This window comes from Watersipora subatra, chromosome 4 (genome assembly GCF_963576615.1).
Source record: "Watersipora subatra chromosome 4, tzWatSuba1.1, whole genome shotgun sequence".
Taxonomy (NCBI): domain Eukaryota; kingdom Metazoa; phylum Bryozoa; class Gymnolaemata; order Cheilostomatida; family Watersiporidae; genus Watersipora; species Watersipora subatra.
The window spans coordinates 51,190,003-51,206,306 of record NC_088711.1 but is presented as its reverse complement, the minus strand read 5'-3'; positions in this window follow the sequence as shown (position 1 = coordinate 51,206,306).

Sequence of the window (16,304 nt, the reverse complement as noted above, 5' to 3'; positions counted from 1 at the left end):
CAATTTGCTCAGAAAACTTCTTAAGAAGCATATTCATTGGGGGGTTGATATTTTAGCATTAAATTTGGAACATCTTGCAGCGATGGTGTTATGAATGATCAAGACTGTGATTTCAAACAAAACAATTAGTCAATGTCCCCAAATCAATGGTTAAAATATTATACACACCTGTGAGAATAATTTTACCATCAAATTGGGGACATATTGTTGCAATGGTGTTGACATATTCTATGACTGACTGTGTTCTTTTGTTATAATTGGTCAATTTGATCAGAAAACTTCTTAAGAAGCATATTCATTGGGGGGTTCATATTTTAGCATTAAATTTGGAACATCTTGCAGCAATGGTGTTATGAATGACCTTGACTGTTATTTCAAATAAAAAAATCAGTCAATGTTCCCAAATCAATGGTTAAAATATTATACACACCTGTGAGAATAATTTTACCATCAAATTGGGGACATATTGTTGCAATGGTGTTGACATATTCTGTGACTGACTGTGTTCTTTTGTTATAATTGGTCAATTTGCTCAGAAAACTTCTTAAGAAGCATATTCATTGGGGGGTTGATATTTTAGCATTAAATTTGGAACATCTTGCAGCAATGGTGTTATGAATGACCTTGACTGTTATTTCAAATAAAAAAATCAGTCAATGTTCCCAAATCAATGGTTAAAATATTATACACACCTGTGAGAATAATTTTACCATCAAATTGGGGCATATTGTTGCAATGGTGTTGACATTGTCTATGACTGACTGTGTTATTTTGTTATAATTGGTCAATGTGCTCAGAAAACTTCTTAAGAAGCATATTCATTGGGGGTTCATATTTTAGCATTAAATTTGGAACATCTTGCAGCAATGGTGTTATGAATGACCTTGACTGTTATTTCAAATAAAAAAATCAGTCAATGTTCCCAAATCAATGGTTAAAATATTATACACACCTGTGAGAATAATTTTACCATCAAATTGGGGACATATTGTTGCAATGGTGTTGACATATTCTATGACTGACTGTGTTATTTTGTTATAATTGGTCAATTTGCTCAGAAAACTTCTTAAGAAGCATATTCATTGGGGGGTTGATATTTTAGCATTAAATTTGGAGCATCTTGCAGCGATGGTGTTATGAATGATCAAGACTGTGATTTCAAACAAAACAATTAGTCAATGTCCCCAAATCAATGGTTAAAATATTATACACACCTGTGAGAATAATTTTACCATCAAATTGGGGACATATTGTTGCAATGGTGTTGACATATTCTATGACTGACTGTGTTCTTTTGTTATAATTGGTCAATTTGATCAGAAAACTTCTTAAGAAGCATATTCATTGGGGGGTTGATATTTTAGCATTAAATTTGGAACATCTTGCAGCAATGGTGTTATGAATGACCTTGACTGTTATTTCAAATAAAAAAATCAGTCAATGTTCCCAAATCAATGGTTAAAATATTATACACACCTGTGAGAATAATTTTACCATCAAATTGGGGCATATTGTTGCAATGGTGTTGACATTGTCTATGACTGACTGTGTTATTTTGTTATAATTGGTCAATGTGCTCAGAAAACTTCTTAAGAAGCATATTCATTGGGGGTTCATATTTTAGCATTAAATTTGGAACATCTTGCAGCAATGGTGTTATGAATGACCTTGACTGTTATTTCAAATAAAAAAATCAGTCAATGTTCCCAAATCAATGGTTAAAATATTATACACACCTGTGAGAATAATTTTACCATCAAATTGGGGCATATTGTTGCAATGGTGTTGACATTGTCTATGACTGACTGTGTTATTTTGTTATAATTGGTCAATGTGCTCAGAAAACTTCTTAAGAAGCATATTCATTGGGGGTTCATATTTTAGCATTAAATTTGGAACATCTTGCAGCAATGGTGTTATGAATGACCTTGACTGTTATTTCAAATAAAAAAATCAGTCAATGTTCCCAAATCAATGGTTAAAATATTATACACACCTGTGAGAATAATTTTACCATCAAATTGGGGACATATTGTTGCAATGGTGTTGACATATTCTATGACTGACTGTGTTATTTTGTTATAATTGGTCAATGTGCTCAGAAAACTTGTTAAGAAGCATATTCATTGGGGGGTTGATATTTTAGCATTAAATTTGGAACATCTTGCAGTGATGGTGTTATGAATGATCAAGACTGTGATTTCAAACAAAACAATTAGTCAATGTCCCCAAATCAATGGTTAAAATATTATACACACCTGTGAGAATAATTTTACCATCAAATTGGGGACATATTGTTGCAATGGTGTTGACATATTCTGTGACTGACTGTGTTCTTTTGTTATAATTGGTCAACTTGCTCAGAAAACTTCTTAAGAAGCATATTCATTGGGGGGTTCATATTTTAGCATTAAATTTGGAACATCTTGCAGCAATGGTGTTATGAATGACCTTGACTGTTATTTCAAATAAAAAAATCAGTCAATGTTCCCAAATCAATGGTTAAAATATTATACACACCTGTGAGAATAATTTTACCATCAAATTGGGGCATATTGTTGCAATGGTGTTGACATTGTCTATGACTGACTGTGTTATTTTGTTATAATTGGTCAATGTGCTCAGAAAACTTCTTAAGAAGCATATTCATTGGGGGTTCATATTTTAGCATTAAATTTGGAACATCTTGCAGCAATGGTGTTATGAATGACCTTGACTGTTATTTCAAATAAAAAAATCAGTCAATGTTCCCAAATCAATGGTTAAAATATTATACACACCTGTGAGAATAATTTTACCATCAAATTGGGGACATATTGTTGCAATGGTGTTGACATATTCTATGACTGACTGTGTTATTTTGTTATAATTGGTCAATGTGCTCAGAAAACTTCTTAAGAAGCATATTCATTGGGGGGTTGATATTTTAGCATTAAATTTGGAACATCTTGCAGCGATGGTGTTATGAATGATCAAGACTGTGATTTCAAACAAAACCATCAGTCAATGTCCCCAAATCAATAGTTAAAATATTATACACACCTGTGAGAATAATTTTACCATCAAATTGGGGACATATTGTTGCAATGGTGTTGACATATTCTATGACTGACTGTGTTCTTTTGTTATAATTGGTCAATTTGCTCAGAAAACTTCTTAAGAAGCATATTCATTGGGGGGTTCATATTTTAGCATTAAATTTGGAACATCTTGCAGCGATGGTGTTATGAATGATCAAGACTGTGATTTCAAATAAAAATATCAGTCAATGTCCCCAAATTAATGGTTAAAATATCATACACACCTGTGAGAATAATTTTACCATCAAATTGGGGACATATTGTTGCAATGGTGTTGACATTGTTTATGACTGTCTGTGCTCTTTTGTTATAATTGGTCAATGTGCTCTTTAAGAAAATGTAATAGAAGGCCAATTTTTTGGTACGGTTAGCACATTTTATTAAACATAATGATATTTATATAAGGTAAATGTTTTTCGGGCTTACATCAGGCATATTGGAGATACAAATGTTTCATTTCCAATGCTTGATTCTAATATGTCTGCGCCTATGCTTGGCTTTTCATGCATGACTCACAAACAAAGGAATTGCGCAAAGATTTAAATCAAATGCTGTAATCATTGTGTGCAACCAAAATGAAAGGTACAATTAAAATTAACTATATTCAAATTTATTTTGCTGCCTGATTTTAAAAAATCTAGCCTGGTTCATTTTACTTTTGTTTGCAAAAGTTAACTCATGATTACGCAATGTAAATCTTCTGATGGCTGCCCTCGGTAGTGATAAAAATGAGATATTGAAAAATACCTAATCGATTATACTAATTATATTTCTTGCCCATTCAGGGTTTAAGAGTTCTAAGAAAACTATGTTAAAATGTTTACCTTGAAGATAATCGCGTTAAGTGTTTAAAAGTTGTAAATCTAGATAAGACATCAGTCTACAACCTTGGGCTGGCTGTTTGCAATTCAAAACCTTAACTTTAACAGATTGCCTTAAATTCTGTGAAGCAATTGGTTACACTGAAATTATTACCAAACACAAAAGTCTAATGTCAATTTAACCTTTACACGTCATACATGTGTGGATTTAGTACTCTACATAAATTTAATAAAAACTATTAAACTTCTAAGTTGATATTTTAGGAAAAATGAAGTCATGGATAACTTTTATAAGCAAATTTATGAAAGTGTGAAAAAAGTATCACATACCGACAACTCCAAAATAGTTGAAAAAAACGAAAATTAGCCAGAGTTATCTTCTCCATGCAAAAGTCCCCGTTTATTAGATAAAAAATTCATACATGTGTGTGAAGTGAAGTCCCCAAAGTTAGTGTTAAATTCTCACGGGCTATAACTAAAAAACTAATAAAGTGACAGCTCCCAAAATCAGTGCATTCGTAAACCCAACAAAAAATATTGCAACATGTTATTTTTTAAAGCTCTTAATGACAGATGAAAATTGTCCTCAAAGTGATGGTAAAAATATCGCGTCCCCAATTGCATGCGTTTACAAGACTGCGTGTGTGCGCGAGCGTGCGTGTTTGTTGCGTGTGTGTTTGTGTGTGATTGAGTGTCCGCCTTATAGAGTACCGTACTTTTTGGACTATTACCCGCTACTACGTATTTAGGGCGCATTAACAAGAATCTCTGGTTAGTACCTGCCTCTATACATAACTTATTCATTGTTTTTACACAAAAACACATCATCTCTGTTTAGCGCGCCTCTTTACGGTGTCCAACGGCAATGGTGCGTTTAAACCGCAAAGTTGCTGTCGTGTTAAAAAGCACCGTTCTGAGTTCTGCGGCCTATACAGCTATACAAATGTACTAATCATTAAATAAAATAAATTAATGAATAATAATTTACATGCGATTAATTTTTACTGCCAACGTGTACCGAGAAGGTCACGCGAACGTTGGTTTCTTGCGGTCACTGGAAAAAAGCAGTTCTCACCTACTAAATTTTTACATAAAAAAGGTAAGTATTTCCTATTCAGTGTTGTATTGTCTATGAATTACCAGACTTCCACTACATAACCTTTTCAATTGTGTCCGTATACAAATTTAGCTATCGGCTTACTGCCAGCCATTTTGCCGATTTTTCTTCATGATATTCTTTCAATTTGAAACTCCATCTCGAGTGTTTGTTTTGGCTATATAGTAGACTTTGCCAACATGTTACCAAGCACTGCTATGCAAAAAATTCATTGTATCTATACTTCGTGCATTTTAATTATCTGTGTAATCACAAAAAATCTGAATCGGCTATAATTTCATCAACATAAGTAGTAATTTGTTTTTTAACTCAGACGCATTTAATGAACTCGCACAAAAAATCTTCGTTTTTAAGTTGGAAATTCTCAAACAAAGATTTAAAAATGAATTTTAAGCTAATTTTATAGAGAAATCTTAGGACAACACTGTCACTACCATAAAAGTCCTAAAGATTATTGATTATGTTATCAACGAATAATAAAATTCAGTTACTAGCAATTGCTAGGAAAGTCGCAAACATGCGTCTACGGCAGTCGACCATAGAAAAAGCATAAATGAGTTTACTTCAGTGAGAGGGTTAAAAACGTTGGATTTGCCACTGTTTGTGATAGTGAGCTAGAATTGAGGTTCATTGTTCAAATGTGTTGATTTTTATGAAATAAGTTCTGTGTCAGAAACACTACACTCATGTTTCTACGGGGTACGTATTTAGTAAATATCTCAGACATATCTTGGTTGAATTGCTCCATTATATCATCGTAAATGATCAGTTTTCTAATTGATTTATCAAGTTAATTCCCATCAATCATTCCTTCGTGAAATGCACCGTTTGTAAATTTATCGTAGAGGGGTTGATATTCCTTATAGCATAGATAAATCTTTTCAGGTGAAGGATCTATCATTTGCCCTCTGCTGGCTAACAACCCAGCAATCCATACCGATTGGCCAGCTTGACTAGGCCCCGCTACTATAGCAGAAAATGGATGGATCAACGGAAGTGTCATGATAACGAATAAACTAAAGATGGTCAGTAGTTAACATATATAATGCACAAATTGCACAGAGAGTTAATGACGCTATTAAAACAAACGTTACAGCATTAGTATGGTTGGATGATGATTTTAGATGCATCTGGATTCTGTCTATGAAAGGATTTATTTTGTTAATTTTCCCTGTTGATGCGTATAATTCGCACAACCTTACTATAAAATAAAGGATTGCTAGAAGATTTCCTTCTGATGTTTTTGACTCTATTAGTTGTCTGGATACTGTATCTGCTAGCTCAGCATAGTCCTTTCTTAGTGATAATATTGTGAGTTGTTTAATTTTATTTTTCTGTTCCTTGTTTATCAGTTGTAGCAAGATATTGAGCGTATTCAGTGATTTATCAATGCAATTGTCATGACAATGAACATCTCCTTCGTTGAGTTTTGACCAAACAAAGAAATATAAATGATCAGTTATCGATTTTGTTATTTCTTGAGCAAGAGCCATGGTTGACACGAGTGGATAGTGAGAGGAGAAATAAATAAAACTTACAAATACTTTACCTTATATACACACCACAGCATAAATACACCAACATGTACACATTATACACATAATCCTATAAATGGGTAGGAAAGGTCGTTACTACATTAGCGGCTACTTTCCTCTTTCCATATAGATAGTTTAGACCCTTTCCCTTTTGATCGTAAGTAAATATTTTTGGTCCTTTTAATGAGAAAATCCCTATAATCCTTAGATGTCAGTGCATTATGTCTCTTTGATATCCCTTTTAAACTATGTTTACTTTCGTCTCCTATGCAGTAGTAGCATTTGCTACACTAAGCTATCACTCCATCACCTCTCTATTCAGTGTGAAATTTACCAACAGTACGTGAGTCATATTTGGCAACCGTCTTGCAACAATCTCGAGCTACCCATTTCATACCGCTAAACATACAATCAAAAAATGATTGTTTATGTAAGGGATAGTATTCTACAGCAAACCACTTATCGTAATCGCACATAAACTGTCTCCTTTTCTCTGGAGGAACAGCTGCGAATAGATTTGGTTCTGAGAGTGATAGGTACATTGAGTCTGTGTCACATTGAATTAGTGAGAATTTGTCGACTGGAATGAAAACCATCAAGAAATCAAAATAGAATTTCAACAATAACAATTTAGCGTATTCCAACACGCAGAAACCTATCTGAATAGGAATGTCAAGCCTGACTGATGGTTTTGCATGTTGAACCTCAGTCACGCCATCCATCTCCTCCATTTGTCTGAAACCTTTCTCATTCACTATAGATGCTGCTGTCGATTCTGTCAATCGATAGAACGATATATCAGTATGGTTCTCCTTGTTGACTGATGTCCTTCCGTAGGCAGAGTTTCCTACAATACAAATAGGATATGTAGCTCGACTAAATTATTTGTGCATAGTTTTGCATGAATCTGAGATTATTTTCTTTTTAGGATCAAGGTCACTCGCACGTCTGGCTGCCATGACGTCCTTTCCAAATTCAGTGAAACATTTCTTTGGGCTATATTGGACTACTGGGTGAACTGATGTAACTTCTAATCCATGATGAAGGTACCATTTCAGGAGAGGGGTAGCAAAAAGCATTTTGTTTCCGTAATAACTGTTGAGTAAAGTTTTGGTAGGGTTTTTGAGTAATTCATTTTTAACTGCAAATTTTTTCATGTGTTCACTCAAGTCATTTCTTGACATAAAAGCGTGTTTGCATACTGGTTGATATTAAGAAAAAATCGTTTTCAGGTGCTCAGGTGTTCTGATGTCGGATTCAACAATTCTAAATAATTGTCCACTTTTCACTTCTGAAATGATTTGTTTCTCAGTCAACTGTGGTCTGTTATCAATGATGAAGGGTAGATTTTCCCAAAACTTTTTTAGCTCAGCATCATTCTTTTTCATTTCTATGAATTCGCATGCCCATATATAGTGTACAGTGTATCCAAGCATCTTCAAATAATTCAAATTTTGGTAAGTGTACAACTGATTTTGTAAATCTTTCATCTTGTCACCATGTTTACCTTTTGGTGAATATTTGCACATGTGCGAGTGAAAATAACATCTTGATAACTGCATTACGTGTTCTTCATTACCTCTACAAGCGTATCCGTCAACAGGCAATTGTCTACCCCCTCACCTTTTCTCTAATCCGTTGAACATGTGCTGACATTCTAGTTTCAAAGTTCTTTCCATATGCAGTATCCACTCTGTTGCAAGCTGACCGTGTTTGTTCTTCTTTTCAATTTTGAAATCATTGCATTTTCGTCTTCTGGCATATGCTCCCGTTAGCATTTCGCGCATCAAATTGCTTAGGTACATTCCAGATATATCAAATCCGAGACAAACTTTTGTGTTTTTAGCTGCATCTCCATAATATTCTGGTTTGATTTTTGTTAAAACTTTTTGCTGATGTTGGTTGAAGAACATTGATAAACCTCCTCTGATGTTACTTCGAACTAGGTGATATAGATCCTTATTTCTTGACCCGTATAGGAAAAGTGGAGAATCGAGGTCTTTAAGTTGTAATAGTCTTCTAATGGCAAGCCCTGGCATGGAATTTGCGATTTTAAAATCTAAGTTTTTGCTTTGGAAGAATTGAGATTGTTTTTCTACAGCTTGGACAAACCCTCTACAGTCTTCATAGTTGTAGTATATTAAGAGATCTTTGAGAGTTTTCATTTTGTGTGAACGCCAAATTTTTTTGCAGTATTCATAATCTTCCTCGCTAATGCCTTCTTGTTTTAATGGACTATAAAAATCTTCTCTCTTTGGAAATGTGGTTTGTTTGAGTAAATCTAAGAACGTAAACTTTTCATAAATCCAGAAAGATTTCTTCGCTTCAACATCCATTGCTTTCAGATAAGCTGAATAGCTACACCCAGGTGCAAGATAGTTTGTAATGTCTAAAAAGTGAAGTTGATCAGTTTTCAAGCACATGTATGCATTCCCTTTTTTCACCATGAAAGAAATACTTCTGTCGTGTTTGATTAAATATTGGAGTAGTTTTTTCTTGATTAGAGGTATGTCATAAGCACCAGAATTGAATCCAAACACACAAAGTTCTGCTAGATATTTATCCAGATCCTCTTCTAGTTTTTGAAACTTAACTCTAATGATTGTACATCATCATCTTCTGTTCCATTTTTTTCCGTTTCTATAACTTTGGTTCGTTTTTTATCGATTTCATTGAATACATCTTTGTGCTGAAGTCTTAGAGTAGCGTGGCACAGTTCTGACAATTGTTTGAGATATTTCATCTTCCTAGAGACAACATCGTAAGCATTTCCATTCTCATTCACAAAACAGAGAAGTTCTGTGAAGCCTGGAACATTACTTGCTATGCTGACAGATGCTAGTTTATGTTCAGCTTCCCATGTCATTGTTTTTGTATCCTTAAGCAAATTAAACTTGTCAAATATGCTTCAGTATCAAAAACAGCATAAAACGGGTAATGTCGCCAGTCATCTTCCACTGTGATGCCATAGTCATCTAGCTGTTGAAAGATAGTCTTCAGTAATAAACATGTACCATTTGGATAAATGAATTGTGTGACATCAGTGCAAGTAGCTGCTCGCCTATTCAGTATTGTAGCTGTGCGAAAAATCTTTGAACAAAATGAACATTTGTATGACTTGGTGTATAAGCGTAATTTCTTGATGAAGCAAAAATGTCTATCTTCCAGATGTAGAAAATGTTTCTCATCATACTTAGCAGCAGATTTTCTCACCAAATGAACTATTGTTTTATCATTTGATTTTTCTAGGCGGTATAAAATGATAGATATTTTGAAGATTGTCTCAATCTTTGGAAGGTCTTCGATAGATACTCCCGTAAATTTACTTCTATCTAAGTTTGTTGATTCGATTTAGGTATTGAAACATTCTTTAGCGCATCTCTCCATTGTCATTATTTTTGCTTTACCGTGGCTAATGCTCTAAAGAAACAGAGATTGTCATTATATGGTTGTCCACTGTTATCCTTTTCAAGAGATGCTAATGCTTTATTGTTTTGTATAAAGTCAGGTATAACTATGCAACATCCAATTGGGTGTGATGGAATTGGATAAACGCAGAAAGAAATATCCGTTAAAGAATGCATTGACCAAGATGTATCAGGTCTTTGTCGAGTGACAGATTCAATCATGTCGTGATCTTTTATTATTTCAAGGAAGTTGTTAAAATCATCAATAGTTTTTATCTATACAGGTTTATTAAATAGCCTGTCCTCATTAGGTGATGCATGGAAGTAACGAATCCTATCATCAATGTTGTTCATTAAAATGCACCCAGCTGCAGCATTGATTTTGAATTTGTGTTGTTGATCTTGATAGATGGATTGTACCGCTGAAGTTTCCAATGCACCGATCTTATCATTAACCTTAATCATAATACTGTGAATTCTAGTATGCTTGCGAATAAGCAAATAGGTCTTTATAGCCTGCCAATTTTTATGCATCAATTCTCCGATTTCTGGACTATTAATCATGTCTGAGCTGGGTTTGTTGTTTGTGTCAGTTGGAAATGAGGCTGGTCTTGTTGGTGTTAAACGGTTCACTTGGTTATCCTAAAAGAAATATATCATGTTCAGTGGAATAAGAATATATCTCATATAATCAGTTATTCGTGAAACTTTCAAGGAATCGTTCGTACCTGTTGACCATTGTGTTTGCTATGGATTGGTGTTGGGATTACTCGCAGACATTTTTCACATCTTTTGGTGTGTTTAATAGCCTTATGCCTTGATGGGGATTGTCTATAGGCGTATGAATTTAATAGCCTTATGCCTTGATAGCGATTGTCTATGGGTGTATGACTTTAATAGCCTTATGCCTTGATAGGGAATGTCTATGGGTGTATGACTTTAATAGTCTTATGCCTTTATAGGAAAGGTCCATGAGCGTATGACTTTGAGCAGTCTTGACACGTAGATTGATCTACAACAATTTATTTTTCCGTTGTAACCAACAAATGTGAAGAATGCAATAAATTTCAGGAAAATTAATTCGCTCTAATGAGTTTATGTTTAATAATACGTTAGCTATGCATACTGGATTAGGTATTTGTGCGTTGATGGATTGTCTTGTTGACATGGTTAAATAAACGAGCTTTATTGTAGTATTCATACATATGTGATGGTAAGCGTAAAATATCAGTGTGAAATATATAAATGCTTAAACCAGTGCAATGTATATAAAAGTTTTCAGTTTTGTCAATCATAGGATGAGTATAGGTATATCAAGCGATTATAAAAGTGTTATACATAAAGGATTGAGGTGTAAGTAGTCAATATTTTCCCCTTCAGGCTTACAAGTTATGACCAAATTGGATTCTCAGTTGCCCTGAGTGCATCATACAATCTTCATCAAGCGTATAATCTTTTGGACATGGCTTGATTATGAGCTCGCTTACACTTAAACCCCAAGCGAAATCGTGATATCTTGAAGAACTTTTTATCGATCGGCTTCTGATAATTGCTTCCATCATGCAATTCCTGTTTTCAAGTTCAGCAATCAGTAATAACTTTTCTTCTTCATCATCAATTGCGTTTACACGCTTTTCTTCTTTATTGTTCAGAACAGTATCAACAAACGGTGATATGAATTTGCTATCATGGTTTCCATAAAACCCTACTTCACCTTTCAATTTTATGCTGAGCCCATCTTTGAATTTCAGTAGAATTTCACTTTTTTTGACAACAATGTTTGGTGAGCCTGAAGGAGAAAAGTCGGAATAGAATATCTTGATTTTTCCATACGTAGGAGCGCTTTTAAAGTAAACACGTTTGTCTGAATTGTATGTAGCGTAGTTCATTCCTTGTTTTTCAGTGACAATTGCTAGGTTATTATAGTCAAAATAATGCAGTTCGGTTAGACACGGGCCAGCACTCTTGTTACCTATTCCAAATAGGTCATCTCCTACTGGTTGAGTAGCAACTTCAGTTGATGAGTTACCTTTTTCGATTGTTTATCTGCAAATAAACAACAGTCAATGTCAAATCTGACATGGGTATCATTTTAGGAGAAAATTGTAAAATCATTGATAATATGGTAAAATGATTACCTTATGGTAGACTGCTCCGATGTCTTTTTGGTTTTTTCTAAGGGAGTGCCATCTTTCTCTTCTTCATCGCTGTAAACCAAAAGAACATTTCAGATAAGTGTATCAAAACATACAATGATGGAATATAGGGGTAATGAAATTTCGTTTAATCGGAAAATGTCTGCGGTTAAGCAATACTGTTTTAAAGGTGATCCATTGGCAGTAGCAAAACATTGATAGAGAAAATGTCAGGGCTTCCACCATGGTGGAATAAAATCAGGCCTTTACCCGTTTTACCACGCATAGATGAAGAGTTATTTGGGAATCATATTTATGAAAATATTCTTAACAGCGCTAGGATATACCAGAATATATGCAGATTGCCCGCTAAGCAAGTGCATTTGTCATGCAACGTTTGCAACCGGTATGTTTGAATATTATTACCTTTTACATTTCTTTGGTGGTTTTCTTCTTATTGCTAAGCTTTGTTATTTGCTCTTCCAACTTCTTCTCAAGCATTTCCATTCTAGCTTTTTGACTGCAAATTATGAATAATTCTATCAAGAAAAGTAGTGTTTTGAAGAAGGAATTATATCCTGACAAATGACTAAATTTTCACTAATCATCTTAAATAACTTATTATAAAGTTTCTACTTACTCTGCATCATCCATTGTTCTGTATGAGCGTAGTCAGGAGAAATATGATCAGCAAGCTTATGTGTCCGTCAGCTAGCTGTAGATGAGGAGTCTTACAACTCCAGCTTTTTATATAGTAAGGAGAACTGCATAAATTTTAATTTGCGTACGAATTCGATTAAAATAAGTATTTGGAAAATGATTAATGCAGGGTTAGGATGACAGTAATACTGGCGTTATAATCCTAAGATCCAAAAATACTGACGGTAATTAATGAGAAACGGTTGGTTATCTGAGGTTAGCGTAATTAATACTGTAAACGAGTTCTTTAGCTGATTAAAAGGAAAAAATGACAAATGAGTGCCTTGGAAGTTGTGTATCGGCGATAATTGAACGTAGTGGATGATGGGGGTTAGGCTGACATTATTACCTATGGTATTTAATGAGAAACAATTTAAAGTCATGGCTTAAGGCTGCGGTTTGATGTAAGCAGATTTAAAAAGACTATATAGTTGCATTGTAATGAGGCTAGCTTAAAGGCGTTTAGACCGACAATAAAAACCGAGTGAAATATGTACGATAATTATGCGTTAATAGTGGTGGGTGTGGGCTTAAGCTGCGCGCCTGAAATTAATGTAAGCAGATCGAAAAAGACTATATAGTTGCATTGTAAGCATATTCAAAAGCGTTATATAAATTTAATTGTAAGCAGGTCGTGAAATGCCTTCCTGTACTACTAACATATGTTAGAGATAAAAAGTCATAATATCATATACAGCAATCCCTACACTTATGGGAAATTTAGAAAACAATTTAAGTGTTGTGAAGTGTTAAATTATGGCTAATAGCTCGGAAATTCTGATTTTGGTTTAGCGGAATCTCCCATTTCATGGTAGAGTTTGAAAATCGATCCTATCAAATAAGATAGATTACAGTGAACAGTATTCCAATTGGTTTGGGAGCCATCATGATATTAATGCGCTTCAGTATGAGTGATCTAGTATAGACGGAAGATATTCTTAAATATAGTATATTATATTCTCAACACAACTAGCATAAATATCATCGACTGAAAGTTCAATACAGTAGGCCCCCGCCATATGATTTTAAGTTTTTGATGCATTCCACTGTTGGATTGTTAGACGAAAGTTTTGTATAGAGGCCTACAAAGGCCCATAACAAACACCCTTTGACAAAAATCACCTAAATTTTATATATGTACATATTATATATTATTAATATAGTACATAATTTTATATATGTACATATGTACATATTATTTATATATGTACATATTAAAAATTAGTAACAACATAATATGTTGACCTTAGTAACAGTGGTTGGCTACGCTAACTTTAGTGTATTTAGTAGTAGTTATCTGCATTAAATGTAATATCTCAATGTAACGTGTGCAGTATGTGCCATAGGGAGTTCTTATATTCGAAGCAAATGTATAACATAAATTTTTGCTTAAATGAATTTAGCTTACTGAACACATACTCAAAGTTAAGTTTTTAATATGTGTTTTTACTATCTTACAGAACTTCAACTTTTCAGCGCTAAATCTTTATCACCTTTCTGTTTCTGGTCCCGTTTTCACAACTAATAATGGATGACACCAAACTGAAAGAGATCGAGAAGCGTATCTTTTTATTTGTTGTTGGACTGATTTTGGCGAATAGCGTATTGACATATTTTTATATCGACGTAATCATAACGCCGACTGCCAACTTTGAATTTCCAGAAAGATAATTGGTTGATTTTGTATGGCAAAAACCATTTCCAATAGAAAGGGCAATAATCAGCGTGTTCTACATCGCAGGGCAACAAATCTTATAACAGGGTCATCATAACCCGAAGGGTGCACAACCATTCAATTTCTCAGTATCGCTCAACTGTGGTAACATGATTAACATAGTGAGAGGCTTGTGATAGTCAGATAACTGTATGATTCGCTCTATTATCAACATTGAACTACCCAGCTGTACTTAGTTTGTTTTGAAGATACTAACAGATATATGACAGTTATCTGCCAAACTAACGCTTATATTCTCAGATCATTCCAAAAATGTTCCAAAATATTTCATTGCAGCGTTGTCACAAGATGTGTAGACTCCTTTGTCACAGTACAGTAACATTGCAAGGAATACAGTGGTGTATGTGACTGAAATGTTGAACAAATAATTTCGTGCACAATTCATACAGTGTTTTAAGAATGTTAGGTAATGTTTTACAAGCATTTCATCAATAATGTTCCCTCAAAGATATTAGCTAACATCCCTGAAACTTTACGCGCAAAACATTAGTGAGGTGTAAATGTATAAACACTTTCAAACATTCTGATAAAGTTTCACAGAATGTTCCTCTAACAAATTAAATACAGCGTTACAGCAATATCCCGAGCATAACCTTCCTACAACATTTTTCCTGATGCTATTCTGTTGGTAAATGCGTTATTTTAGGTTTAATGCTATAGAATGCCCCAGTAATGTCATTGTTTGTCTGGTGGTAAATAACTTAGTCATCAAACTCCAATAGACGTGCAGAACATTAGTGGAATAAAAATGTGTAAACATTTTCAAACATTCTGATGGCGTTTCACAAAATTTTTTCTCTAATAAATTAGGGACAAGTTACTATAAATTCCTCATACAAATTATATATCCATGTAAATGTGTATGAGCATAATCCTCATACAATTTTTGTTCCTCATGCTATTTTGTTGGTAAAAGTACAAAAGGTAGCATGATATAATAACAGTAAATAATATTCAACACAATCAATATGTAGTTATAAAAATCGCTTGTGAAGTGTTTATCACAATCATACCCTGAAACAAACCCTCTTTAATAGAACCTAGTCATTCTTGCGATCTCTGTAATAAAATGTAAAATAGAAATTTTATCGGCCTTTATTTTTCTTGTATCTATTAGTTTATAGAGAAAAGCTCTAAATGGGATAGCTAACTAGCAAAAGTAAAATGTTGCAATGAAACATAGTCAGAACATTGTTGTAACATTTATTTGAGAGTAGAAACAGTCTTGCACTATAATGTTTCCTTTTGGCAGTATAATATTAACATTGTGTGTTAATATTATATTGCCTTCTACGCTCAAGCATTCTAAAGTAACTCTCTTGGAAAGTTGCTGGGGGTTTCAACAACAATGTTCTTTAAGAACGTTATAATAACGTCAGCAAAGTTTGTTCTTGTAACATTCTATAAAATGTTATGATAATATCCTTGCACACTATTCTGCAAAATATTCCTCTAACATTGTTGTAACACAATCCAATAATAATTACTGAAACGTTGTTTCACTCTTAATGTTATTGAGAGTACAAGTCGTGTCATTGTTAGTCGGGTTGTAGATAGCTTATCATTGGAATCTAATAATCACTGTTTAAAAAGTAACTAGAAATTGCGACAAATCAGCTTTTAGGGAAACCTAAGGCTAAGTGACTAGCTTTATACATCTAAGGCTAAGTGACTAGCTTTATACATCTGAGACTAAGTGACTAGCTTTATACATCTGAGGCTAAGTGACTAGCTTTATACATCTGAGGCTAAGCGACTAGCTTTATACATCTGAG